Below are 27,126 nucleotides of genomic sequence, written 5' to 3' on the forward strand. Positions count from 1 at the left end.
TCCAATTAGTAGCTAAAACGTCTACAAAAGGTTTTAATTTTTTTTTTCAGATATTATAGCTGTACAAAGTCCATATTTGACCTACTGAACAATTTTTTGTCCCAAAGTTCAAAAAGTCACTCATTGACATCCCCTCTGCTTCCAATTAGTAGCTAAAACGTCTACAAAAGTTTTTGTTTTTTTTTTTTTTTTTTTTATTCTCACATATTATAGCTGTACAAAGTCCATATTTGACCTACTGAAGAAATGTTTGTCCCAAAGGTCAAAAAGTCACTCATTGATTTCCCTTCTGATTCCAATAAGTAGCTTACAGGTCTAAAAAAGGTTTAAATGTTTTTTTTTTTTTTTTTTTTTACATATTATGGCTGTACAAGAAGTCCATATTTGACCTACTAAACTAATTTTTGTCCCAAAGGTCAAAGAGTCACTCATTGACTTTCCTTCTGGTTCCAATTAGTAGCTAAAAGGTCTAAAAAAGGCTTACATTTTTTTATTTATTTTTTTTAACATATTTTGGCTGTACAAAGTCCATACTTGACCTACTGAACAAATTTTTGTCCCAAAGGTCAAAAAGTCACTCATTGACTTCCCTTCTGTTTCCAGTAAGTAGCTTACAGGTCTAAACAAGTTTTTTTTATTTATTTATTTATTTATTTTTTACATATTATGGCTGTACAAGAAGTCTATATTTGACCCACTGAACAAATTTTTGTCCCAAAGGTCAAAAAGTCACTCATTGACTTTCCTTCTGGTTCCAATAAGTAGCTAAAAGGTCTACAAAAGTTTTTATTTAAAAAAAAAAAAAAAAAAAAATTCACATATTATGGCTGTCCAAAGTCCATATTTGACCTACTGAAGAAATGTTTGTCCCAAAGGTCAAAAAGTCACTCATTGATTTCCCTTCTGATTCCAATAAGTAGCTTACAGGTCTAAAAAAGGTTTAAATTATTATTATTTATTTTATTTTTTTAACATATTATGGCTGTACAAGAAGTCCATATTTGACCTACTAAACAAATTTTTGTCCCAAAGGTCAAAAAGTCACTCATTGATTTCCCTTCTGATTCCAATAAGTAGCTTGCAGGTCTAAAAAGTTTTTTTTTTTTTTTTTTTTTACATTTTATGGCTGTACAAGAAGTCCATAATTGACCTACTGAACAATTTTTTGTCCCAAAGTTCAAAAAGTCACTCATTGACATCCCCTCTGGTTCCAATTAGTAGCTAAAACGTCTACAAAAGGTTTTAATTTTATTTTTATTTTTTTTTATTCTCACATATTATCGCTGTCCAATGTCCATATTTGACCTACTAAACAAATTTTTGTCCCAAAGGTCAAAAAGTCACTCATTGACTTTCCTTCTGGTTCCAATTAGTAGCTAAAAGGTCTAAAAAAGGCTTAAATTTTTTTATTTTTTTTATTTTTTACATATTTTGGCTGTACAAAGTCCATATTTGACCTACTGAACAAATTTTGTCCCAAAGGTCAAAAAGTCACTCATTGACTTCCCTTCTGGTTCCAATTAGTAGCTAAAAGGTCTACAAAAGGTTTATATATATATTTTTTTTTTACATATTATGGCTGTACAGAAGTCCATATTTGACCTACTGAACATACTTTTGTCCCAGAGGTCAAAAAGACACTTCTGATTCCAATAAGTAGCTTACAGGTCTAAAAAAGGTTTAAATTATATATTTATTTATTTATTTTACATATTATGGCTGTACAAAGTCCATATTTGACCTACTGAACAAATTTTTGTCCCAAAGGTCAAAAAGTCACTCATTGACTTCCCTTCTGGTTCCAATTAGTAGCTAAAAGGTCTACAAAAGGTTTTACATTATTTTTATTTTTTTATTTTTTTCACATTTTATGGCTGTACAAAGTCCATATTTGACCTACTGAACAAATTTTTGTCCCAAAGGTCAAAAAGTCACTCATTTTTTTTCCTTCTAATTCCAATAATTAGCTTACAGGTCTAAAAAAGTTTTTTTATTTATTTATTTATTTTTTTTTTTTTACATTTTATGGCTGTACAAGAAGTCCATATTTGACGTACTGAACAAATTTTTGTCCCAAAGGTCAAAAAGTCACTCATTGACTTTCCTTCTGGTTCCAATAAGTACCTAAAAGGTCTACAAAAGGTTTTAATTGTTTTTTTGTTTTTTTTAAAAAACATATTATGGCTGTACAAAGTCCATATTTGACCTACTGAACAATTTTTTGTCCCAAAGTTCAAAAAGTCACTCATTGACATCCCCTCTGGTTCCAGTTAGTAGCTAAAATGTCTACAAAAGGTTTTAATTTTTAAAAAAAAAAATTTATTCTCACATGTTATAGCAGTACAAAGTCCATATTTGACCTACAGAAGAAATGTTTGTCCCAAAGGTCAAAAAGTCACTCATTGATTTCCCTTCTGATTCCAAGAAGTAGCTTACAGGTCTAAAAAAGGTTTAAATGTTTTTTTTTGTTTGTTTTTTTTACATATTATGGCTGTACAAGAAGTCCATATTTGACCTACTAAACAAATTTTTGTCCCAAAGGTCAAAGAGTCACTCATTGACTTTCCTTCTGGTTCCAATTAGTAGCTAAAAGGTCTAAAAAAGGCTTACATTTTTTATTTATTTTTTTTAACATATTTTGGCTGTACAAAGTCCATACTTGACCTACTGAACAAATTTTTGTCCCAAAGGTCAAAAAGTCACTCATTGACTTTCCTTCTGGTTCCAATTAGTAGCTAAAAGGTCTAAAAAAGGCTTAAATTTTTTTATTTTTTTTTACATATTATGGCTGTACAGAAGTCCATATTTGACCTACTGAACATACTTTTGTCCCAGAGGTCAAAAAGACACTTCTGATTCCAATAAGTAGCTTACAGGTCTAAAAAAGGTTTAAATTATATATATATTTATTTATTTATTTATTTATTTTACATAATATGGCTGTACAGAAATCCATATTTGACCTACTGAACATACTTTTGTCCCAGAGGTCAAAAAGACACTCATTGATTTCCCTTCTGGTTCCAATAAGTAGCTAAAAGGTCTACAAAAGGTTTAAAAAAAAATTTTTTTCACATATTATGGCTGTACAAAGTCCATATTTGACCTACTGAACAAATTTTTGTCCCAAAGGTCAAAGAGTCACTCATTGACTTTCCTTCTGGTTCCAATTAGTAGCTAAAAGGTCTAAAAAAGGCTTACATTTTTTTATTTATTTTTTTTAACATATTTTGGCTGTACAAAGTCCATACTTGACCTACTGAACAAATTTTTGTCCCAAAGGTCAAAAAGTCACTCATTGACTTCCCTTCTGTTTCCAGTAAGTAGCTTACAGGTCTAAACAAGTTTTTTTTATTTATTTATTTATTTATTTTTTACATATTATGGCTGTACAAGAAGTCTATATTTGACCCACTGAACAAATTTTTGTCCCAAAGGTCAAAAAGTCACTCATTGACTTTCCTTCTGGTTCCAATAAGTAGCTAAAAGGTCTACAAAAGTTTTTATTTAAAAAAAAAAAAAAAAAAAAATTCACATATTATGGCTGTCCAAAGTCCATATTTGACCTACTGAAGAAATGTTTGTCCCAAAGGTCAAAAAGTCACTCATTGATTTCCCTTCTGATTCCAATAAGTAGCTTACAGGTCTAAAAAAGGTTTAAATTATTATTATTTATTTTATTTTTTTAACATATTATGGCTGTACAAGAAGTCCATATTTGACCTACTAAACAAATTTTTGTCCCAAAGGTCAAAAAGTCACTCATTGATTTCCCTTCTGATTCCAATAAGTAGCTTGCAGGTCTAAAAAGTTTTTTTTTTTTTTTTTTTTTACATTTTATGGCTGTACAAGAAGTCCATATTTGACCTACTGAACAATTTTTTGTCCCAAAGTTCAAAAAGTCACTCATTGACATCCCCTCTGGTTCCAATTAGTAGCTAAAACGTCTACAAAAGGTTTTAATTTTTTTTTTATTTTTTTTTATTCTCACATATTATCGCTGTCCAATGTCCATATTTGACCTACTAAACAAATTTTTGTCCCAAAGGTCAAAAAGTCACTCATTGACTTTCCTTCTGGTTCCAATTAGTAGCTAAAAGGTCTAAAAAAGGCTTAAATTTTTTTTTTATTTTTTTTTTTTACATATTTTGGCTGTACAAAGTCCATATTTGACCTACTGAACAAATTTTGTCCCAAAGGTCAAAAAGTCACTCATTGACTTCCCTTCTGGTTCCAATTAGTAGCTAAAAGGTCTACAAAAGGTTTATATATATATTTTTTTTTTACATATTATGGCTGTACAGAAGTCCATATTTGACCTACTGAACATACTTTTGTCCCAGAGGTCAAAAAGACACTTCTGATTCCAATAAGTAGCTTACAGGTCTAAAAAAGGTTTAAATTATATATTTATTTATTTATTTTACATATTATGGCTGTACAAAGTCCATATTTGACCTACTGAACAAATTTTTGTCCCAAAGGTCAAAAAGTCACTCATTGACTTCCCTTCTGGTTCCAATTAGTAGCTAAAAGGTCTACAAAAGGTTTTACATTATTTTTATTTTTTTATTTTTTTCACATTTTATGGCTGTACAAAGTCCATATTTGACCTACTGAACAAATTTTTGTCCCAAAGGTCAAAAAGTCACTCATTTTTTTTCCTTCTAATTCCAATAATTAGCTTACAGGTCTAAAAAAGTTTTTTTATTTATTTATTTATTTTTTTTTTTTTACATTTTATGGCTGTACAAGAAGTCCATATTTGACGTACTGAACAAATTTTTGTCCCAAAGGTCAAAAAGTCACTCATTGACTTTCCTTCTGGTTCCAATAAGTACCTAAAAGGTCTACAAAAGGTTTTAATTGTTTTTTTGTTTTTTTTAAAAAACATATTATGGCTGTACAAAGTCCATATTTGACCTATTGAACAATTTTTTGTCCCAAAGTTCAAAAAGTCACTCATTGACATCCCCTCTGGTTCCAGTTAGTAGCTAAAATGTCTACAAAAGGTTTTAATTTTTTTAAAAAAAAATTTATTCTCACATGTTATAGCTGTACAAAGTCCATATTTGACCTACAGAAGAAATGTTTGTCCCAAAGGTCAAAAAGTCACTCATTGATTTCCCTTCTGATTCCAAGAAGTAGCTTACAGGTCTAAAAAAGGTTTAAATGTTTTTTTTTTTTTTTTTTTTTTACATATTATGGCTGTACAAGAAGTCCATATTTGACCTACTAAACAAATTTTTGTCCCAAAGGTCAAAGAGTCACTCATTGACTTTCCTTCTGGTTCCAATTAGTAGCTAAAAGGTCTAAAAAAGGCTTACATTTTTTATTTATTTTTTTTAACATATTTTGGCTGTACAAAGTCCATACTTGACCTACTGAACAAATTTTTGTCCCAAAGGTCAAAAAGTCACTCATTGACTTTCCTTCTGGTTCCAATTAGTAGCTAAAAGGTCTAAAAAAGGCTTAAATTTTTTTATTTTTTTTTACATATTATGGCTGTACAGAAGTCCATATTTGACCTACTGAACATACTTTTGTCCCAGAGGTCAAAAAGACACTTCTGATTCCAATAAGTAGCTTACAGGTCTAAAAAAGGTTTAAATTATATATATATTTATTTATTTATTTATTTATTTTACATAATATGGCTGTACAGAAATCCATATTTGACCTACTGAACATACTTTTGTCCCAGAGGTCAAAAAGACACTCATTGATTTCCCTTCTGGTTCCAATAAGTAGCTAAAAGGTCTACAAAAGGTTTAAAAAAATTTTTTTTTCACATATTATGGCTGTACAAAGTCCATATTTGACCTACTGAACAAATTTTTGTCCCAAAGGTCAAAAAGTCACTCATTGATTTCCCTTCTGATTCCAATAAGTAGCTTACAGGTCTAAAAAAGGTTTAAATGTTTTTTTTTGTTTGTTTTTTTGTTTTTTTCTGTTTTTACATATTATGGCTGTACAAAGTCCATATTTGACCTACTGAACAAATGTTTGTCCCAAAGGTCAAAAAGTCACTCATTGACTTTCCTTCTGGTTCCAATTAGTATCTAAAAGGTCTACAAAAGGTTTAATATGTATATATATATATATATATATATATATATATATATTTTTTTTTTTACATATTATGGCTGTACAAAAGTCCATATTTGACCTACTAAACAAATGTTTGTCCCAAAGGTCAAAAAGTCACTCATTGATTTCCCTTCTGATTCCAATAAGTAGCTTAGAGGTCTAAAAAAGGCTTACATTTTTTTATTTATTTTTTTTAACATATTTTGGCTGTACAAAGTCCATACTTGACCTACTGAACAAATTTTTGTCCCAAAGGTCAAAAAGTCACTCATTGACTTCCCTTCTGTTTCCAGTAAGTAGCTTACAGGTCTAAACAAGTTTTTTTTATTTTTTTATTTATTTATTTTTTACATATTATGGCTGTACAAGAAGTCTATATTTGACCCACTGAACAAATGTTTGTCCCAAAGGTCAAAAAGTCACTCATTGATTTCCCTTCTGATTCCAATAAGTAGCTTACAGGTCTAAAAAAGGTTTAAATGAATTTTTTTTTTTTTTTTTTTTTTTTTTTTTACATATTATGGCTGTACAAGAAGTCCATATTTGACCTACTAAACAAATTTTTGTCCCAAAGGTCAAAAAGTCACTCATTGATTTTCCTTCTGATTCCAATAAGTAGCTTACAGGTCTAAAAAGTTTTTTTTTTTTTTTTTTTTTTTTTTTTTTACATTTTATGGCTGTACAAGAAGTCCATATTTGACCTACTGAACAATTTTTTGTCCCAAAGTTCAAAAAGTCACTCATTGACATCCCCTCTGGTTCCAATTAGTAGCTAAAACGTCTACAAAAGGTTTTAATTTTTTTTTTTTTTTTATTCTCACATATTATCGCTGTCCAATGTCCATATTTGACCTACTGAAGAAATTTTTGTCCCAAAGGTCAAAAAGTCACTCATTGATTTCCCTTCTGATTCCAATAAGTAGCTTACAGGTCTAAAAAAGGTTTAAATGTTTTTTTTTTGTTTTTTTTACATATTATGGCTGTACAAGAAGTCCATATTTGACCTACTAAACAAATTTTTGTCCCAAAGGTCAAAAAGTCACTCATTGACTTTCCTTCTGGTTCCAATTAGTAGCTAAAAGGTCTAAAAAAGGCTTAAATTTTTTTTTTTTTTTTTTTTTTACATATTTTGGCTGTACAAAGTCCATATTTGACCTACTGAACAAATTTTTGTCCCAAAGGTCAAAAAGTCACTCATTGATTTTCCTTCTGTTTCTAATTAGTACCTAAAAGGTCTACAAAAGTTTTTAAATTTTTTTTTTTTTTTTTTTACATATTATGGCTGTACAACGTCCATATTTGACCTACTGAACAAATTTTGTCCCAAAGGTCAAAAAGTCACTCATTGACTTCCCTTCTGGTTCCAATTAGTAGCTAAAAGGTCTACAAAAGGTTTTACATTATTTTTATTTTTTTATTTTTTTCACATTTTATGGCTATACAAAGTCCATATTTGACCTACTGAACAAATTTTTGTCCCAAAGGTCAAAAAGTCACTCATTTTTTTTCCTTCTAATTCCAATAATTAGCTTACAGGTCTAAAAAAGTTTTTTTATTTATTTTTTTTTAATTTTTTTTACATTTTATGGCTGTACAAGAAGTCCATATTTGACGTACTGAACAAATTTTTGTCCCAAAGGTCAAAAAGTCACTCATTGACTTTCCTTCTGGTTCCAATAAGTACCTAAAAGGTCTACAAAAGGTTTTAATTGTTTTTTTGTTTTTTTTTTAAAACATATTATGGCTGGACAAAGTCCATATTTGACCTACTGAACATTTTTTTGTCCCAAAGTTCAAAAAGTCACTCATTGACATCCCCTCTGGTTCCAGTTAGTAGCTAAAACGTCTACAAAAGGTTTTAATTTAAAAAAAAAAAAAATTATTCTCACATGTTATAGCTGTACAAAGTCCATATTTGACCTACTGAAGAAATGTTTGTCCCAAAGGTCAAAAAGTCACTCATTGATTTTCCTTCTGATTCCAAGAAGTAGCTTACAGGTCTAAAAAAGGTTTAAATGTTTTTTTTTTTTTTTTTTTTTTTTACATATTATGGCTGTACAAGAAGTCCATATTTGACCTACTAAACAAATGTTTGTCCCAAAGGTCAAAGAGTCACTCATTGACTTTCCTTCTGGTTCCAATTAGTAGCTAAAAGGTCTAAAAAAGGCTTACATTTTTTTATTTATTTTTTTTAACATATTTTGGCTGTACAAAGTCCATACTACTGAACAAATTTTTGTCCCAAAGGTCAAAAAGTCACTCATTGACTTCCCTTCTGTTTCCAGTAAGTAGCTTACAGGTCTAAACAAGTTTTTTTTATTTATTTATTTTTTTATTTTTTACATATTATGGCTGTACAAGAAGTCCATATTTGACCCACTGAACAAATTTTTGTCCAAAAGGTCAAAAAGACACTCATTGACTTTCCTTCTGGTTCCAATAAGTAGCTAAAAGGTCTACAAAAGTTTTTATTTAAAAAAAAAAAAAAAAAAAATCACATATTATGGCTGTCCAAAGTCCATATTTGACCTACTGAAGAAATGTTTGTCCCAAAGGTCAAAAAGTCACTCATTGATTTCCCTTCTGATTCCAATAAGTAGCTTACAGGTCTAAAAAAGGTTTAAATGAATTTTTTTTTTTTTTTTTTTTTTTTTTACATATTATGGCTGTACAAGAAGTCCATATTTGACCTACTAAACAAATTTTTGTCCCAAAGGTCAAAAAGTCACTCATTGATTTCCCTTCTGATTCCAATAAGTAGCTTACAGGTCTAAAAAGTTTTTTTTTTTTTTTTTTTTTTTTTTTTTTACATTTTATGGCTGTACAAGAAGTCCATATTTGACGTACTGAACAAATTTTTTTCCCAAAGGTCAAAAAGTCACTCATTGACTTTCCTTCTGGTTCCAATAAGTACCTAAAAGGTCTACAAAAGGTTTTAATTTTTTTTTTTGTTTTTTTAAACATATTATGGCTGTACAAAGTCCATATTTGACCTACTGAACAATTTTTTGTCCCAAAGTTCAAAAAGTCACTCATTGACATCCCCTCTGGTTCCAATTAGTAGCTAAAACGTCTACAAAAGGTTTTTATTTTTAAAAAAAAAATTTATTCTCACATATTATGGCTGTACAAAGTCCATATTTGACCTACTGAACATACTTTTGTCCCAGAGGTCAAAAAGATTGATTTCCCTTCTGATTCCAATAAGTAGCTTACAGGTCTAAAAAAGGTTTAAATTATATTTATTTTTATTTATTTATTTATTTATTTTACATAATATGGCTGTACAGAAGTCCATATTTGACCTACTGAACAAATGTTTGTCCCAAAGGTCAAAAAGTCACTCATTGACATCCCCTCTGGTTCCAATTAGTAGCTAAAACGTCTACAAAAGGTTTTAATTTTTTTTAATTTTTTTTTATTCTCACATATTATCGCTGTCCAATGTCCATATTTGACCTACTGAAGAAATTTTTGTCCCAAAGGTCAAAAAGTCACTCATTGATTTCCCTTCTGATTCCAATAAGTAGCTTACAGGTCTAAAAAAGGTTTAAATTATATATATTTGTATTTATTTATTTATTTATTTTACATAATATGGCTGTACAGAAGTCCATATTTGACCTACTGAACATACTTTTGTCCCAGAGGTCGAAAAGACACTCATTGATTTCCCTTCTGATTCCAATAAGTAGCTTACAGGTCTAAAAAAGGTTTAAATTATATATATTTTTATTTATTTATTTATTTATTTTACATAATATGGCTGTACAAAAGTCCATATTTGACCTACTGAACAAATGTTTGTCCCAAAGGTCAAAAAGTCACTCATTGACATTCCTTCTGGTTCCAATTAGTAGCTAAAAGGTCTACAAACGGTTTAATATGTTTTTTTTTTTTTTTTTTTTTTTTTTACATAATAAGGCTGTAGAGAAGTCCATATTTGACCTACTGAACATACTTTTGTCCCAGAGGTCAAAAAGACACTCATTGATTTCCCTTCTGATTCCAATAAGTAGCTAAAAGGTCTACAAAAGGTTTTACATTATTTTTATTTTTTTTATTTTTTTCACATATAATGGCTCTACAAGAAGTCCAAATTTGACCTTCTGAACAAATTTTTTTCCCAAAGGTCAAAAAGTCACTCATTGACTTTCCTTCTGGTTCCAATAAGTAGCTAAAAGGTCTACAAAAGGTTTTACATTATTTTTATTTTTTTATTTTTTTCACATATTATGGCTGTACAAAGTCCATATTTGACCTACTGAAGAAATTTTTGTTCCAAAGGTCAAAAAGTCACTCATTGATTTCCCTTCTGATTCCAATAAGTAGCTTACAGGTCTAAAAAAGGTTTAAATGATTTTTTTTGTTTGTTTTTTTGTTTTTTTCTGTTTTTACATAGTATGGCTGTACAAAGTCCATATATGACCTACTGAACAAATGTTTGTCCCAAAGGTCAAAAAGTCACTCATTGACTTTCCTTCTGGTTCCAATTAGTAGCTAAAAGGTCTACAAAAGGTTTACATTTTTATTTTTATTATTATTTTTATTTTACATATTATGGCTGTACAGAAGTCCATGTTTGACCTACTGAACAAATTTTTGTCCCAAAGGTCACTCATTGATTTTCCTTCTGTTTCCAATAAGTACCTAAAAGGTCTACAAAAGATTTACATTTTTTTTTTTTTTTTTTTTTTTTACATATTATGGCTGTACAGAAGTCCATGTTTGACCTACTGAAGAAATTTTTGTCCCAAAGGTCAAAAAGTCACTCATTGATTTCCCTTCTGATTCCAATAAGTAGCTTACAGGTCTAAAAAAGGTTTAAATGTTTTTTTTTTTTTTTTTTTTTTTTTTTTAATACATATTATGGCTGTACAGAAGTCCATATTTGACCTACTGAACATACTTTTGTCCCAGGGGTCAAAAAGACACTCATTGATTTTCCTTCTGATTCCAATAAGTAGCTTACAGGTCTAAAAAAGGTTTAAATTATATATATTTTTATTTATTTATTTATTTTACATAATATGGCTGTACAGAAGTCCATATTTGACCTACTGAACATACTTTTGTCCCAGAGGTCAAAAAGACACTCATTGATTTCCCTTCTGATTCCAATAAGTAGCTTACAGGTCTAAAAAAGGTTTAACATTTTTTTTTTTTTACATATTATGGCTGTACTAGAAGTCCATATTTGACGTACTGAACAAATTTTTGTCCCAAAGGTCAAAAAGTCACTCATTGACTTTCCTTCTGGTTCCAATAAGTACCTAAAAGATCTACAAAAGGTTTTAATTGTTTTTTTGTTTTTTTTAAACATATTATGGCTGTACAAAGTCCATATTTGACCTACTGAACAATTTTTTGTCCCAAAGTTCAAAAAGTCACTCATTGACATCCCCTCTGGTTCCAATTAGTAGCTAAAACGTCTACAAAAGGTTTTAATTTTTTTTTTTTTCTTCTCACATATTATGGCTGTACAAAGTCCATATTTGACCTACTAAACAAATTTTTGTCCCAAAGGTCAAAAAGTCACTCATTGACTTCCCTTCTGTTTCCAGTAAGTAGCTTACAGGTCTAAACAAGTTTTTTTTATTTATATATAGATATTTTTTTTTACATATTATGGCTGTACAAGAAGTCCATATTTGACCTACTGAACAAATTTTTGTCCCAAAGGTCAAAAGTCACTCATTGAATTTCCTTCTGGTTCCAATAAGTAGCTAAAAGGTCTACAAAAGGTTTTAATAAAAAAAAATACAAAAAAATCACATATAATGGCTGTCCAAAGTCCATATTTGACCTACTGAACACATTTTTGTCCCAAAGGTCAAAAAGTCACTCATTGATTTTCCTTCTGGTTCCAATAAGTACCTAAAAGGTCTACAAAAGGTTTTAATTGTTTTTTTTATTATTATTATATTTTTTTTAAACATATTATGGCTGTACAAAGTCCATATTTGACCTAATGAACAAATTTTTGTTCCAAAGGTCAGAAAGTCACTCATTGACATCCCTTCTGGTTCCAATAAGTAGCTAAAAGGTCTACAAAAGGTTTAAATTTATTTTATTTATTTATTTTTATTTTTTACATATTATGGCTGTACAGAAGTCCATATTTGACCTACTGAACACATTTTTGTCCCAAAGGTCAAAAAGTCACTCATTGACTTCCCGTCTGCTTCCAATTAGTAGCTTACGGGTCCAAAAAAGGTTTACACATTTTTTTTTTTTTTTTTTTTTTTTTTTTTTACATGTTATGGCTGTACATAAGTCCATATTTGATCTACTGATTAGATTTTTGTCCCAAAGGTCAAAAAGTCACTCATTGACTTCCCTTCTTGATCCAATTAGTAGCTAAAAGGTCTAAAAAATGTTAACTTTTTTTTTTACATGCTATGGCTGTACAGAACATATTTGACCTACTGAACATATTCTTGGCCCAAAGGTCAAAAAAGTCCCTTCTGATTCCAATTAGTAGCTAAAAGGTCCACAGAAGGTTTTATTTTTATTTATTTATTTTTTACATGTAACAGAACTGCTGTACAGAAGTCCACATTTTACCTGCTGACATATTTTCGTCCCTAAGTTCTACAAAAGGGTTTTTAAAGTGTTGTTTTTATTTTTGCATGTTATGGCTGTACAGAAGTCCATATTTGACCTTCTGAATATGTTTTTGGCCAAGGGGTCCACACAATATTTTCAACTATATATTTTCAAAGACTCCTTATGTTAAATCAGCCATACCACACCTACTGACCTACTGAACATATTTCTGTCTGAATATTCATCAGTCCATAAGATACTCCATAGTCCATATGTCCATTTTTGACCCTTTGTCCACAAAAGGGAATCAGAAGGGAAGTCAATGAGTATGTATAGTAAGTTCATGATCGAGGCCAGACATTTGTTCAGTTGGTCATATATATACTGTATGTCTGATTTAATATCAAAAGGGGTCTATGAAAATATATAGCAAATAGAAACCTTTGTGAACCCTTTGGCAAAAAATATGTTCAGTAGGTCAAATATGGACTATTGCCTGATTTAACATGAGAAGGAATCATTGAGAGTATATAGTTGAAAACCTTTTTAGACACCTTGGCCAGAAACATGTTCAGTAGGTCAAATATGGACTTCTGTTTAGTAATAACATGTAAATTAAGTTTCAATACACAATTATAGACTCTTTATGATGATAAATCAGCCATAGTCCATTTTTTTTTACCAAAGTGTCCTTGAAAACTGATTTAATACTACTCATTGACTTCAATGTTACAACAGCCGTACATTAGAACCTGATGTAACATAAGAATGAGTCAATGAGTATGGATAGTAAGTCAATGTTCAAGGACGAAAAAAAATATGGTCTGCGGGTCAAATATGGACTACTGATTCACCATCAAAAGGAGTCTATGAGAATATGTAGAAAATATAGAAAATAACCTTTTGTGGACCCTTCGGCCAGAAATAAGTTCAGTAGGTCAAATATAGACTAATTTAATGCTTAGAGTCAAAAAGTATGGATAGTAAGTCAATGTTCAAGGAGACTGTTTGGCTTGATGTAACGTAAGGAGACAATGAGTATTTATAGTAATTTAATATTTGAGGACTCATCGGCCATAAACATGTTCAATTGGTCATAATGTACTACGTTCCGGCTGATTTAACATGATGAGTCAAAGGGAATTATAAGACATTTTATGTTTGAGGATTCGTCGGTGAGAAAGATGTTCAACAGGACATAATTATCTGCGTCCCCGCATTAAGGATTACTCCTGGCAAGACAACTCATTCCGAGGTGCATTGAGGAGATATACCTTTTGAATAGACAGATGTTGCCATGCACTTGCTAATGCAAAAGCACTTATCAGTTATGTTATGCACTGCAAAATCAGTTGTCTCTTCAATGCAAAAAATGTTTTTTATATCTAATGCAATGCAACAGCACTAATAATTTCAATGCACACCGAGTTCTTGAATGCAAAGAAATGCAAAATCACTTGTCTCTTCAATGCACAATGAGTTTAGTATGCATTGCAATGCAAAAGCACTAATCTCGTCAATTCACAAGTTTTTTTAATGCTATGCAATGCAAACGCACTAATCTATTCAATGAACAATGTGTTTTGTGTGCATTGCAATGCAAAACCACTATTCTCTTAAATGCACACCGAGTTCTTGAATGCAATGCAAAATCACTTGTCTCTTCAATGCACAAAAAGTTCTTATATGCAATGCAATGCAAAATCACTATTCTCTTCAATGCACACCGAGTGTTTGAATGCAATGCAATACAAAATAAATTGTCTCTTCAATGCACAACGAGTTCTTGAATGCAATGCAATGCAAAATCACTTGTCTCTTCAATGCAAAAAAAGTCGTGTATGCATTGCAATGCAAAAGCACTAATATGGTCAAAGCGCAAGTTTTTTTTATTGCGATACAATGCAAAATAACTTGTCTCTTCAATGCACAATGAGTTTAGTATGCATTGCAATACAAAAGCACTAATCTATTCAATGAACAATGTGTTTTGTGTGCATTGCAATGCAAAACCACTATTCTCTTCAATGCACACCGAGTTTTTGAATGCAATACAAAATCACTTGTCTCTTCTACTAAACCACTAGTTTAGTATGCATTGCAATGCAAAATCCACTATTCTCTTCAATGCACACCGAGTTTTTGAATGCAATACAAAATCACTTGTCTCTTCAATGCACACCGAGTTCTTGAATGCAATGCAATCAAAATCACTTGTCTCTTCAATGCAAAAAAAGTCTTGTATGCATTGCAATGCAAAAGCACTAAAATGGTCAAAGCACAAGTTTTTTTTATTGCGATGCAATGCAAAATAACTTGTCTCTTCAATGCACAATGAGTTTAGTATGCATTGCAATGCAAAAGCACTAATCTATTCAATGAACAATGTGTTTTGTGTGCATTGCAATGCAAAACCACTATTCTCTTAAATGCACACCGAGTTCTTGAAAGCAATGCAATGCAAAATCACTTGTCTCTTCAATGCACAAAAAGTTCATTATTCAATGCATTACAAAAGCACTAATCTGTTCAATGCACAATGAGTTTAGTATGCATTGCAATGCAAAATCCACTATTCTCTTCAATGCACACCGAGTTTTTGAATGCAATACAAAATCACTTGTCTCTTCAATGCACACCGAGTTCTTCAATGCAATGCAATGCAAAATCACTTGTCTCTTCTATGCAAACAAAGTATTGTATGCATTGCAATGCAAAAGCACTAATCTGGTCAATGCACAAGTTTTTTTTATTGCGATGCAAAGCAAACGCACTAATCTATTCAATGCACAATGTGTTTTGTATGCATTGCAATGCAAAACCACTATTCTCTTCAATAAACACCGAATTTTTTAATGCAATGCAATACAAAATGACTTGTCTCTTCAATGCACAACGAGTTCTTGAATGCAATCACTTGTCTCTTAAATGCAAAAAAAGTATTGTATGCTTGCAATGCAAAAGCACTAATCTGGTCAAAGCACAAGTTTTTTTTATTGCGATGCAATGCAAAATCACTTGTCTCTTCAATGCACACCGAGTTCTTGAATGCAATGCAAAATCACTTGTCTCTTCAATGCACAAAAAGTTCTTATATGCAATGCAAAACCACTTGTCTCTTCAATGCACAATGAGTTTAGTATGCATTGCAATGCAAAACCACTATTCTCTTTAATGCACACCGAGTTCTTGAATGCAATGCAAAATCACTTGTCTATTCAATGCACAAAAAGTTCTTATATGCAATGCAATGCAAGAGCACTAATCTCGTCAATGCACAAATGTTTTTGAATGCAATGCAATACAAAATCACTTGTCTCTTCAATGCACACCGAGTTCTTGAATGCAATGTAAAATCACTTGTCTCTTCAATGCACAAAAAGTTCTTATATGCAATGCAAAACCACTTGTCTCTTCAATGCACAATGAGTTTAGTATGCATTGCAATGCAAAACCACTATTCTCTTTAATGCACACCGAGTTCTTGAATGCAATGCAAAATCACTTGTCTCTTCAATGCACACCGAGTTCTTGAATGCAATGCAAAATCACTTGTCTCTTCAATGCACACCGAGTTCTTGAATGCAATGCAAAATCACTTGTCTCTTCAATGCACAAAAAGTTCTTATATGCAATGCAAAATCACTTGTCTCTTCAATGCACAATGAGTTTAGTATGCATTGCAATGCAAAATCCACTATTCTCTTCAATGCACACCGAGTTTTTGAATGCAATACAAAATCACTTGTCTCTTCAATGCATACCGAGTTCTTGAATGCAATGCAAAATCACTTTTCATTCTATGCACAAAAAGTTCTTATATGCAATGCAAAATCACTTTTCTCTTCAATGCACACCGAGTTCTTGAATGCAATGCAAAATCACTTGTCTCTTCAATGCACAAAAAGTTCCTCTATGCAATGAAATGCAAGAGCACTAATCTCGTCAATGCACAAATGTTTTTTAATGCGATGCAAAGCAAAATCACTTGTCTCTTCAATGCACACCGAGTTCTTGAATGCAATGCAAAATCACTTGTCTCTTCAATGCTAAAAAGTTCTTATATGCAATGCAAAATCACTTGTCTCTTCAATGCACAATGAGTTTAGTATGCATTGCAATGCAAAATCCACTATTCTCTTCAATGCACACCGAGTTTTTGAATGCAATACAAAATCACTTGTCTCTTCAATGCACAAAAAGTTCTTATATGCAATGCAAAATCACTTGTCTCTTCAATGCACACCGAGTTCTTGAATGCAATGCCAAATCACTTGTCTCTTCAATGCACAAAAAGTTCTTATATGCAATCCAAAATCACTTGTCTCTTCAATGCACAATGAGTTTAGTATGCATTGCAATGCAAAATCCACTATTCTCTTCAATGCACACCGAGTTTTTGAATGCAATGCAAAATCACTTGTCTCTTCAATGCACAATGTGTTTTGTATGCATTGCAATGCAAAACCACTATTCTCTTCAATGCACAACGAGTTCTTGTATGCATTGCAATGCAAAAGCACTAATCTGGTCAAAGCACACGTTTTTTTTATTGCGATGTAATGAAAACGCACTAATCTATTCAATGCACTATGCGTTTGGTATGCATTGAAATACACAAAATCACTTTTCTCTTCAATGCACAACGAGTTCTTGAACGCAATGCAATGCAAAATCACTTGTCTCTTCAATGCACAAAAAGTTCTTATATGCAATGCAACAGCACATCTCTCTCATGCACAATAAGTTCTGTATTCATTGCAATGCAAAATCACTAATATATTAAATGCACAATGCACTTTGTAGCATTGCAATGCAAAACCACTATTCCTTTCAATGCACACCGAGTTTTTGAATGCAATGCAATACAAAATCACTTTTCTCTTCAATACACAACGAGTTCTTGAATGCAATGCAGTTCAAAATCACTTATCTCTTCAATGCTCAAAAAGTTCTTATATGCAATGCAATGCAAAAGTACTTATCTATTCAATACACAACGAGTCTTGCATGCATTGCAATTCAAAAGCACTAATCTGATCAAAGTACAAGTTTTTTTTATTGCGATGCAATGCAAACGCACTAATCTTGTCAACGCACACCGAGTGTTTGAATGCAATGCAATACAAAATCACTTGTCTCTTCAATGCACACCGAGTTCTTGAATGCAATGCAAAATCACTTGTCTCTTCAATGCAGAAAAATGTCTTATATGCAATACAATGCAATGCAAAAGCACTTGTCTCTTCGATGCACAAAAAGTCCTTATATGCAATGCAATGCAAAATCACTTGTCTCTTCAATGCACAAAAAGTTCTTATATGCAATGCAATGCAAAAGCACTTGTCTCTTCAATGCACAACAAGTTCTTATATGCGATGCAACAGCACATCTCTCAATTCACAATGAGTTCTGTATGCATTGCAATGCAAAATCACTTGTCTCTTCAATGCACAATGATTTTAGTATGCATTGCAATGTAAAACCATTATTTTCTTAAATGCACAACGAGTTCTTGAATGCAATGCAATGCAAAGTCACTATTCTCTTCAATGCACAAAAAGTTCTTATATGCAATGCAATGCAAAAGCACTAATCTCGTCAATGCACACGTCTTGTATGCAATGCAAATGTATTTATCTCGTCAATGCACAAGTTTTTTTAATGCTATACAATGCAAACGCACTAATCTATTGTGTGTGATGCGTAATGCGTAATGCGTTTTGTATGCAATGCGATGCAAAACCATTATTCTCTTACATGCACACCAAGTTCTTGAATGCAATGCAATGCAAAATCACTAATCCATTCAATGCACATTGCGTTTTGTATGCATTGCAGTGCAAACCCACTAATTTCTTCAATACACACAGAGTTCTTGGATGCAATGCAAAATCCCTTGTCTCTTCAATGCACACCGAGTTCTTGTATGCAGTGCAACGCAAAAGCATTAATCTTTTCAATGAATTCATCTTTTGAATGCAAAGCAATGCAAAATACAGAAGTCCATAGTTGACCTACTGAACATGTTTTTGGCCTAAGACTCCTTAAACACTAACTTACTATACACACTCATTGACTTCCCTTCTGAATCCAAAAACCAGCCAAAAGTTCCTCAAAAGGTGTTTTAACTTTTTTTTTACATGTTATGGCTATCCAGAAGTCCATATTTAACCTACTGAACATATTTTTCAGTAGGGGTTCAGCGAAAAATCAGCAGCTGGCAGCAGGAAGTAGGTGCCACTGGCAGCTGACGTCAGCTGCCGCTAATAACCAGAAGTCGGAGGATGCCGCTTTTAGCAAAGCAAATCAATTATCAATTAATATATCATTTTAGTACTTACTTACATTTGTGATTTTGTATTTGATTTAAAAAGGTTTATCAAATAAATCAATTAACGAAGATCATAGACATAATACAGAAAACTAAAATTAAGCTACACTTGAAATTATGAATTTGTATGTGTATAAAATATAATTTATGAGTGTACATGTTTGTTAAATAAATACATACACATATATTTATTAAATGCACATAAACATTCATTAAAGTCCTGTCTAAAAGAGAGAGAAAAAAAAGAACATTGTCTCAATGACCTTTATTTAAAATCATATTTTGCCACCATTTAAGTTCAGTTTTACATTTGTAGTATTTCAATACATTCTTGTCTTTGTTTTATAAAACAGCTGCAACTTTTAGAAAGATAGACAAGTTAGAAAGAAAAGAATTAGAAAGAAAAGTTAAGTTAAAGGCAAGTTAAGAAAAAGAAAAAGAAAGATTAGATAGATTAACTAGGCTTTTAGACTGGAAATGGTTGATTGAACGACTTTTCACTCTCCATTAGCTGGCACCAATCACTGCAAAACCCTGGATGGGTGTTTTCCCAGTAAAAGCCTTGCATTTCTCCTCGTTTTCCTCTTCCAACATAACATAACTTCCAACATAAAAAGTTGTGACATTAACATCCAAATTACCTTATTAACAGTACACATGGATGCAGCCACATGAAAGACTATTCTTATTGCATTGTCATTAAGCAGCTAGCAATGATCACATTCATAATTTATACACCTGGTAAGCAGTTCTTGTACATTTCATTGCAGAGTGTACATCTGGTAGAATTCTTGACATGTCGCCGACTTCTCTCTCCAATTTGTTACACCAGAATATTTAAATTTGAGGAGCATACAAATGAGCATGATTAAAAAGAATAATTGAAGACATGTTTCTATTTTAACCACATTTAAATCACAAGAAGTGTAGAACTGAGTGTACACAGAGTGAGAAAGAAAGGTAGTTCTTAAAATAACTTTTTTGTCAAAAAAAACAATGCAATAGCAATAAAACAAAAACAAACAAACAAACAAAAAAAAATCAATAAATGGTTGGATATCAGACAATCCCCTGAAAAATTAGATACACACACAAATAAACGACATGGTTAGTGTTGTACGTGTATCATCAAGGCTGAGCTTGTCAATAATTCCAATAAATCAGCATGAGCTTTATTCCAATCAATAGATTAAGTTAACGTGTTAACAAACGCTAATATTTAATGGTAATGTAATTTGAAGTTAAAGGGGTGGGGAAACACTCAGTTTCAGTCAGTCTCATGTCAATCTTGAGTACCTATAGAGTAGCATTGCATCCTGCATATCTCCGAAAAGTCTTTATTTTTATTATAATTATAAAAGGAAGATGCGCTGTTCCGAGTCTTTCCGAAAAAAGCCGTGCGGCTGGGGGCGTATCGTGTGGGCGGAGCTAAAGAATGTCGAGCGCGCGCCGCTGTTACTGTGTTGAGTGCATCTGAAAGCTGCGTCATCCCTAAAAGCGTGAAAAAACTTTATTCAACATAAAAAATGGCTTTTAATCAGATACAGCCATACATCTATGATCCGGAATCAGACCCAGAGGCTGAAGTTGAACAGGAGCAGCAGCAAAAACGGCTAGAGCAGGACATCTCTATGTGGTATAAGTTACACTAACTATATAATATGCTTAGCGGCTTGTGTTATTTACACATTTATACTTTAATTATATCGTGTGTGTGTGTGTGTGTGTGTGTGTTTACGCGTGGTTTGTGTAGACATGATTTGTAGTAAGCGGACTGGTTTTGCGCGTCAGGCTATAGTGTTTACATAGAAAGACATGGAATAGTAGCGCATTTGAATGAAGAAGCGCGCTTATTTAGTTCAACATATTTCCCCACTCTTTGTGTATTGTTGTTTGGAGTGCTTTTACAATACACAAACATACACATATAGTGGCCAGCTAAACAAATGTACACACTATACATCGCATGCTCCATTGATCAATACGTGGTCATGTTTGGGCTAACGTGTACTTGATGGGCATAGGCAAAAACAGACATTTAAAGCAGTCTTACTCACTGCCTGCGGTTCCAACGTTGGGACCTTTATCGTTGGGACCGCTCCATCCTTCAGTATTAGGCGATTTGAAAATCCGGAAAAGCAAATTCCATCCACTTTTGCCTTAACGCGGGGTTATTTGGCTACGAGCCAGCGCTTTGATGGGCGTAGCCTATTGCTTTCGCGCGCTCTTCCGGTAGAATTGTCCGTACGGCCCATACAAGGAAATTCCGCCCTGTTGACGTCAAGCGGACCCATGATCGAAAAAAACTTTCCGAAACTTATGACTAACAGGAAGTACTAATTTTGGCAAAGAAATACTCCCATCAAACGTCCACCTTAGCTTTTGAAACTGTGTCCATGTTTAGCATGGGAATCCAAGTCTTTAACAGTGCAAAAAGATCAGTATGCATGAAACAGCATTTCACCCCCCCTTTAATGATCGCCCCTTGGCAAACCAGGACCACATGGTGCACAAGCTGCGTTTCTACAAATGATTAAATTAACCAATTCAAGTAGTCACAGATACATTGTCTCTAACATAAAAGTTAAAATCCAACTTACAGAGCAACAATAATTAATTAATCTGATAATTAATATACTAATTACGAACTTACCGAGGCCATTACTGAAGATTCACCGGCGCCAATATTGGCTGCTGTCGCTTAACTTTCAGTTAAATGTGATTGGTTGTTACTACGTTGGACGATGCTGATTGGCTGCCACGAAATAGCAGGTCCCTCCTAATATGGCAGGACTTCCGACTGTCAACGGCAGCTACTTCCTGCTGCCAGCTGCCGATTTTTCGCTGAACCCCCTCTCATATTTTTGGCCCAAAGGTAAAAAAAAAAAAAGTCACTCATTGACTTCCCTTCTGATTCAATTAGTAGCTTACAGGTCTACAAAAGGTTTTCATTTTGTAATATTTTTTTTATATGAGATGGCTCTACAAGAAGTCCACATTTGACCAAATAAATATATTTTTGTTACAAGAGTCCATAAACACTAATTTAATATACATACTCATTGACTTCCCTTCTTATTCCCATTACTAGCCAAAAGTTCCACAAAAGGTTTAAAAAAAAAATTGACGTGTTATGGCTGTACAGAAGTCTATATTTGACCTTAGAAACATATTCTTGGCCCAAAGGTAAAAATAGCCACTCATTGATTTCATTGATTGATACGTATTTTACAGGTCTAAAAAAGGTTTTAATATTTTATTTTTTTTATTTTTTTTAAATACATATTATGACTGTACAAAGTCCATATTTGACCTACTGAACATATTTTTGTCCCAGAGGTCAAAAAGACACTCATTGATTTCCCTTCTGATTCCAATAAGTAGCTTACAGGTCTAAAAAAGTTTATTTATTTATTTATTTATTTATTTATTTATTTGTTTATTTGTTTATTTGTTTATTTGTTTATTTGTTTATTTATTTATTTATTTATTTATTTATTTATTTACATTTTATGGCTGTACAAGAAGTCCATATTTGACGTACTGAACAAATTTTTTTCCCAAAGGTCAAAAAGTCACTCATTGACTTTCCTTCTGGTTCCAATAAGTACCTAAAAGGTCTACAAAAGGTTTTAATTGTTTTTTTGTTTTTTTAAAAACATATTATGGCTGTACAAAGTCCATATTTGACCTACTGAACAATTTTTTGTCCCAAAGTTCAAAAAGTCACTCATTGACATCCCCTCTGGTTCCAATTAGTAGCTAAAACGTCTACAAAAGGTTTTAATTTTTTTTATTTTTTTTATTCTCACATATTATGGCTGTACAAAGTCCATATTTGACCTACTGAACATACTTTTGTCCCAGAGGTCAAAAAGTCACTCATTGACATCCCCTCTGGTTCCAATTAGTAGCTAAAACGTCTACAAAAGGTTTTAATTTTTTTTTAATTTTTTTTTATTCTCACATATTATCGCTGTCCAATGTCCATATTTGACCTACTGAAGAAATTTTTGTCCCAAAGGTCAAAAAGTAACTCATTGACTTTCCTTCTGGTTCCAATAAGTAGCTAAAAGGTCTACAAAAGGTTTTACATTATTTTTATTTTTTTTATTTTTTTCACATATTATGGCTGTACTAGAAGTCCAAATTTGACCTTCTGAACAAATTTTTGTCCCAAAGGTCAAAAAGTAACTCATTGACTTTCCTTCTGGTTCCAATAAGTAGCTAAAAGGTCTACAAAAGGTTTTACATTATTTTTTTCATTTTTTTTTTTTCACATATTATGGCTGTACAAAGTCCATATTTGACCTACTGAACAAATTTTGTCCCAAAGGTCAAAAAGTCACTCATTGACTTCCCTTCTGGTTCCAATTAGTATCTAAAAGGTCTACAAAAGGTTTAATATATATATATATATTTATTTATTTATTTATTTTACATAATATGGCTGTACAGAAGTCCATATTTGACCTACTGAACATACTTTTATCCCAGAGGTCAAAAAGACACTCATTGATTTCCCTTCTGATTCCAATAAGTAGCTTAGAGGTCTAAAAAAGGTTTAACATTTTTTTTTTTACATATTATGGCTGTACAAGAAGTCCATATTTGACCTACTGAACAAATTTTTGTCCCAAAGGTCAAAAAGTCACTCATTGATTTCCCTTCTGATTCCAATAAGTAGCTTACAGGTCTAAAAAAGTTTATTTATTTATTTATTTATTTATTTATTTTTTACATTTTATGGCTGTACAAGAAGTCCATATTTGATGTACTGAACAAATTTTTGTCCCAAAGGTCAAAAAGTCACTCATTGACTTTCCTTCTGGTTCCAATAAGTACCTAAAAGGTCTACAAAAGGTTTTAATTGTTTTTTTTTATTATTATTATTTTAAACATATTATGGCTGTACAAAGTCCATATTTGACCTACTGAACACATTTTTGTTCCAAAGGTCAGAAAGTCACTCATTGACATCCCTTCTGGTTCCAATTAGTAGCTAAAACGTCTACAAAAGGTTTTAATTTTTTATTTATTTATTTTTTTACATATTATGGCTGTAAAAAGTCCATATTTGACCTACTGAACAAATTTTTGTCCCAAAGGTCAAAAAGTCACTCATTGACTTCCCTTCTGGTTCCAATTAGTAGCTAAAACGTCTACAAAAGGTTTTAATTTTTTATTTATTTATTTTTTTACATATTATGGCTGTACAGAAGTCCATGTTTGACCTACTGAACAAATTTTTGTCCCAAAGGTCAAAAAGTCACTCATTGATTTCCCTTCTGATTCCAATAAGTAGTTAAAAGGTCTACAAAAGGTTTTACATTATTTTTTATTTTTTTTATTTTTTTTTACATATTATGGCTGTACAAGAAGTCCATATTTGACCCACTGAACAAATTTTTGTCCCAAAGGTCAAAAAGTCACTCATTGACTTTCCTTCTGGTTCCAATAAGTACCTAAAAGGTCTACAAAAGGTTTTAATTGTTTTTTTTTATTATTATTATTTTAAACATATTATGGCTGTACAAAGTCCATATTTGACCTACTGAACACATTTTTGTTCCAAAGGTCAGAAAGTCACTCATTGACATCCCTTCTGGTTCCAATTAGTAGCTAAAACGTCTACAAAAGGTTTTAATTTTTTATTTATTTATTTTTTTACATATTATGGCTGTAAAAAGTCCATATTTGACCTACTGAACAAATTTTTGTCCCAAAGGTCAAAAAGTCACTCATTGACTTCCCTTCTGGTTCCAATTAGTAGCTAAAACGTCTACAAAAGGTTTTAATTTTTTATTTATTTATTTTTTTACATATTATGGCTGTACAGAAGTCCATGTTTGACCTACTGAACAAATTTTTGTCCCAAAGGTCAAAAAGTCACTCATTGATTTCCCTTCTGATTCCAATAAGTAGTTAAAAGGTCTACAAAAGGTTTTACATTATTTTATTTATTTATTTATTTTTTTTTACATATTATGGCTGTACAAGAAGTCCATATTTGACCCACTGAACAAATTTTTGTCCCAAAGGTCAAAAAGTCACTCATTGACTTTCCTTCTGGTTCCAATAAGTAGCTAAAAGGTCTACAAAAGTTTTTATTTAAAAAAAAAAAAAAAAAAAATCACATATTATGGCTGTACAAAGTCCATATTTGACCTACTAAAGAAATTTTTGTTCCAAAGGTCAAAAAGTCACTCATTGATTTCCCTTCTGATTCCAATAAGTAGCTTACAGGTCTAAAAAAGGTTTAAATGAATTTTTTTTTTTTTTATTTTTTTTTTTACATATTATGGCTGTACAAGAAGTCCATATTTGACCTACTAAAAAAATTTTTGTCCCAAAGGTCAAAAAGTCACTCATTGATTTCCCTTCTGATTCCAATAAGTAGCTTACCGGTCTAAAAAAATTTTTTTTTTTTTTTTTTTTTTTTTTTACATTTTATGGCTGTACAAGAAGTCCATATTTGACCTACTGAACAATTTTTTGTCCCAAAGTTCAAAAAGTCACTCATTGACATCCCCTCTGGTTCCAATTAGTAGCTAAAACGTCTACAAAAGGTTTTAATTTTTTTTTTTTTTTTTTATTCTCACATATTATCGCTGTCCAAAGTCCATATTTGACCTACTGAAGAAATTTTTGTCCCAAAGGTCAAAAAGTCACTCATTGATTTCCCTTCTGATTCCAATAAGTAGCTTACAGGTCTAAAAAAGGTTTAAATGTTTTTTTTTTTTTTTTTACATATTATGGCTGTACAAGAAGTCCATATTTGACCTACTGAAAAAAATTTTGTCCCAAAGGTCAAAAAGTCACTCATTGACTTCCCTTCTGTTTCCAGTAAGTAGCTTACAGGTCTAAACAAGTTTTTATTTATTTATTTATTTATTTATTTATTTATTTTTTACATTTTATGGCTGTACAGAAGTCCATATTTGACCTACTGAACATACTTTTGTCCCAGAGGTCAAAAAGACACTTCTGATTCCAATAAGTAGCTTACAGGTCTAAAAAAGGTTTAAATTATATATATATTTATTTATTTATTTATTTATTTTACATAATATGGCTGTACAGAAGTCCATATTTGACCTACTGAACATACTTTTGTCCCAGAGGTCAAAAAGACACTCATTGATTTCCCTTCTGATTCCAATAAGTAGCTTAGAGGTCTAAAAAAGGTTTAACAATTTTTTTTTTTTTTACATATTATGGCTGTACAAGAAGTCTATATTTGACCTACTGAACAAATTTTTGTCCCAAAGGTCAAAAAGTCACTCATTGATTTCCCTTCTGATTCCAATAAGTAGCTTACAGGTCTAAAAAAGTTTATTTATTTATTTATTTATTTATTTTTTACATTTTATGGCTGTACAAGAAGTCCATATTTGATGTACTGAACAAATTTTTGTCCCAAAGGTCAAAAAGTCACTCATTGACTTTCCTTCTGGTTCCAATAAGTACCTAAAAGGTCTACAAAAGGTTTTAATTGTTTTTTTATTATTATTATTATTTTAAACATATTATGGCTGTACAAAGTCCATATTTGACCTACTGAACAAATTTTTGTCCCAAAGGTCAAAAAGTCACTCATTGATTTCCCTTCTGATTCCAATAAGTAGCTAAAAGGTCTACAAAAGGTTTTACATTATTTTTATTTTTTAATTTTTTTCACATATAATGGCTCTACAAGAAGTCCAAATTTGACCTTCTGAAAAAAAATTTGTCCCAAAGGTCAAAAAGTCACTCATTGACATTCCTTCTGGTTCCAATTAGTAGCTAAAACGTCTACAAAAGGTTTTAATTTTTTATTTATTTATTTTTAGACCTTACAGGTCTAAAAAAGGTTTAAATGAATTTTTTTTTTTTTTTTTTTTTTTTTTTTTTTTACATATTATGGCTGTACAATAAGTCCATATTTGACCTACTAAACGTCCGGTTACGTATGTAACCCTCGTTCCCTGAGGAGGGAACGGAGACGTACGTTAGTGACTAACGAATGGGGGTTTCGCTTAGAAGCCAATCATCTTCATCGTATTCAACAGCGCCCAATGGCAGTGCCAATGCCATGGGCATGCGGAATTTGCATGCGTAACTCCGCCCCACCTCGTGGGTATATAAGGAAGTACGCTGCGAACATCGCATTA

The sequence above is a fragment of the Gobio gobio genome, assembly GCF_949357685.1.
Source record: "Gobio gobio genome assembly, chromosome: 9".
NCBI classification, from domain to species: domain Eukaryota; kingdom Metazoa; phylum Chordata; class Actinopteri; order Cypriniformes; family Gobionidae; genus Gobio; species Gobio gobio.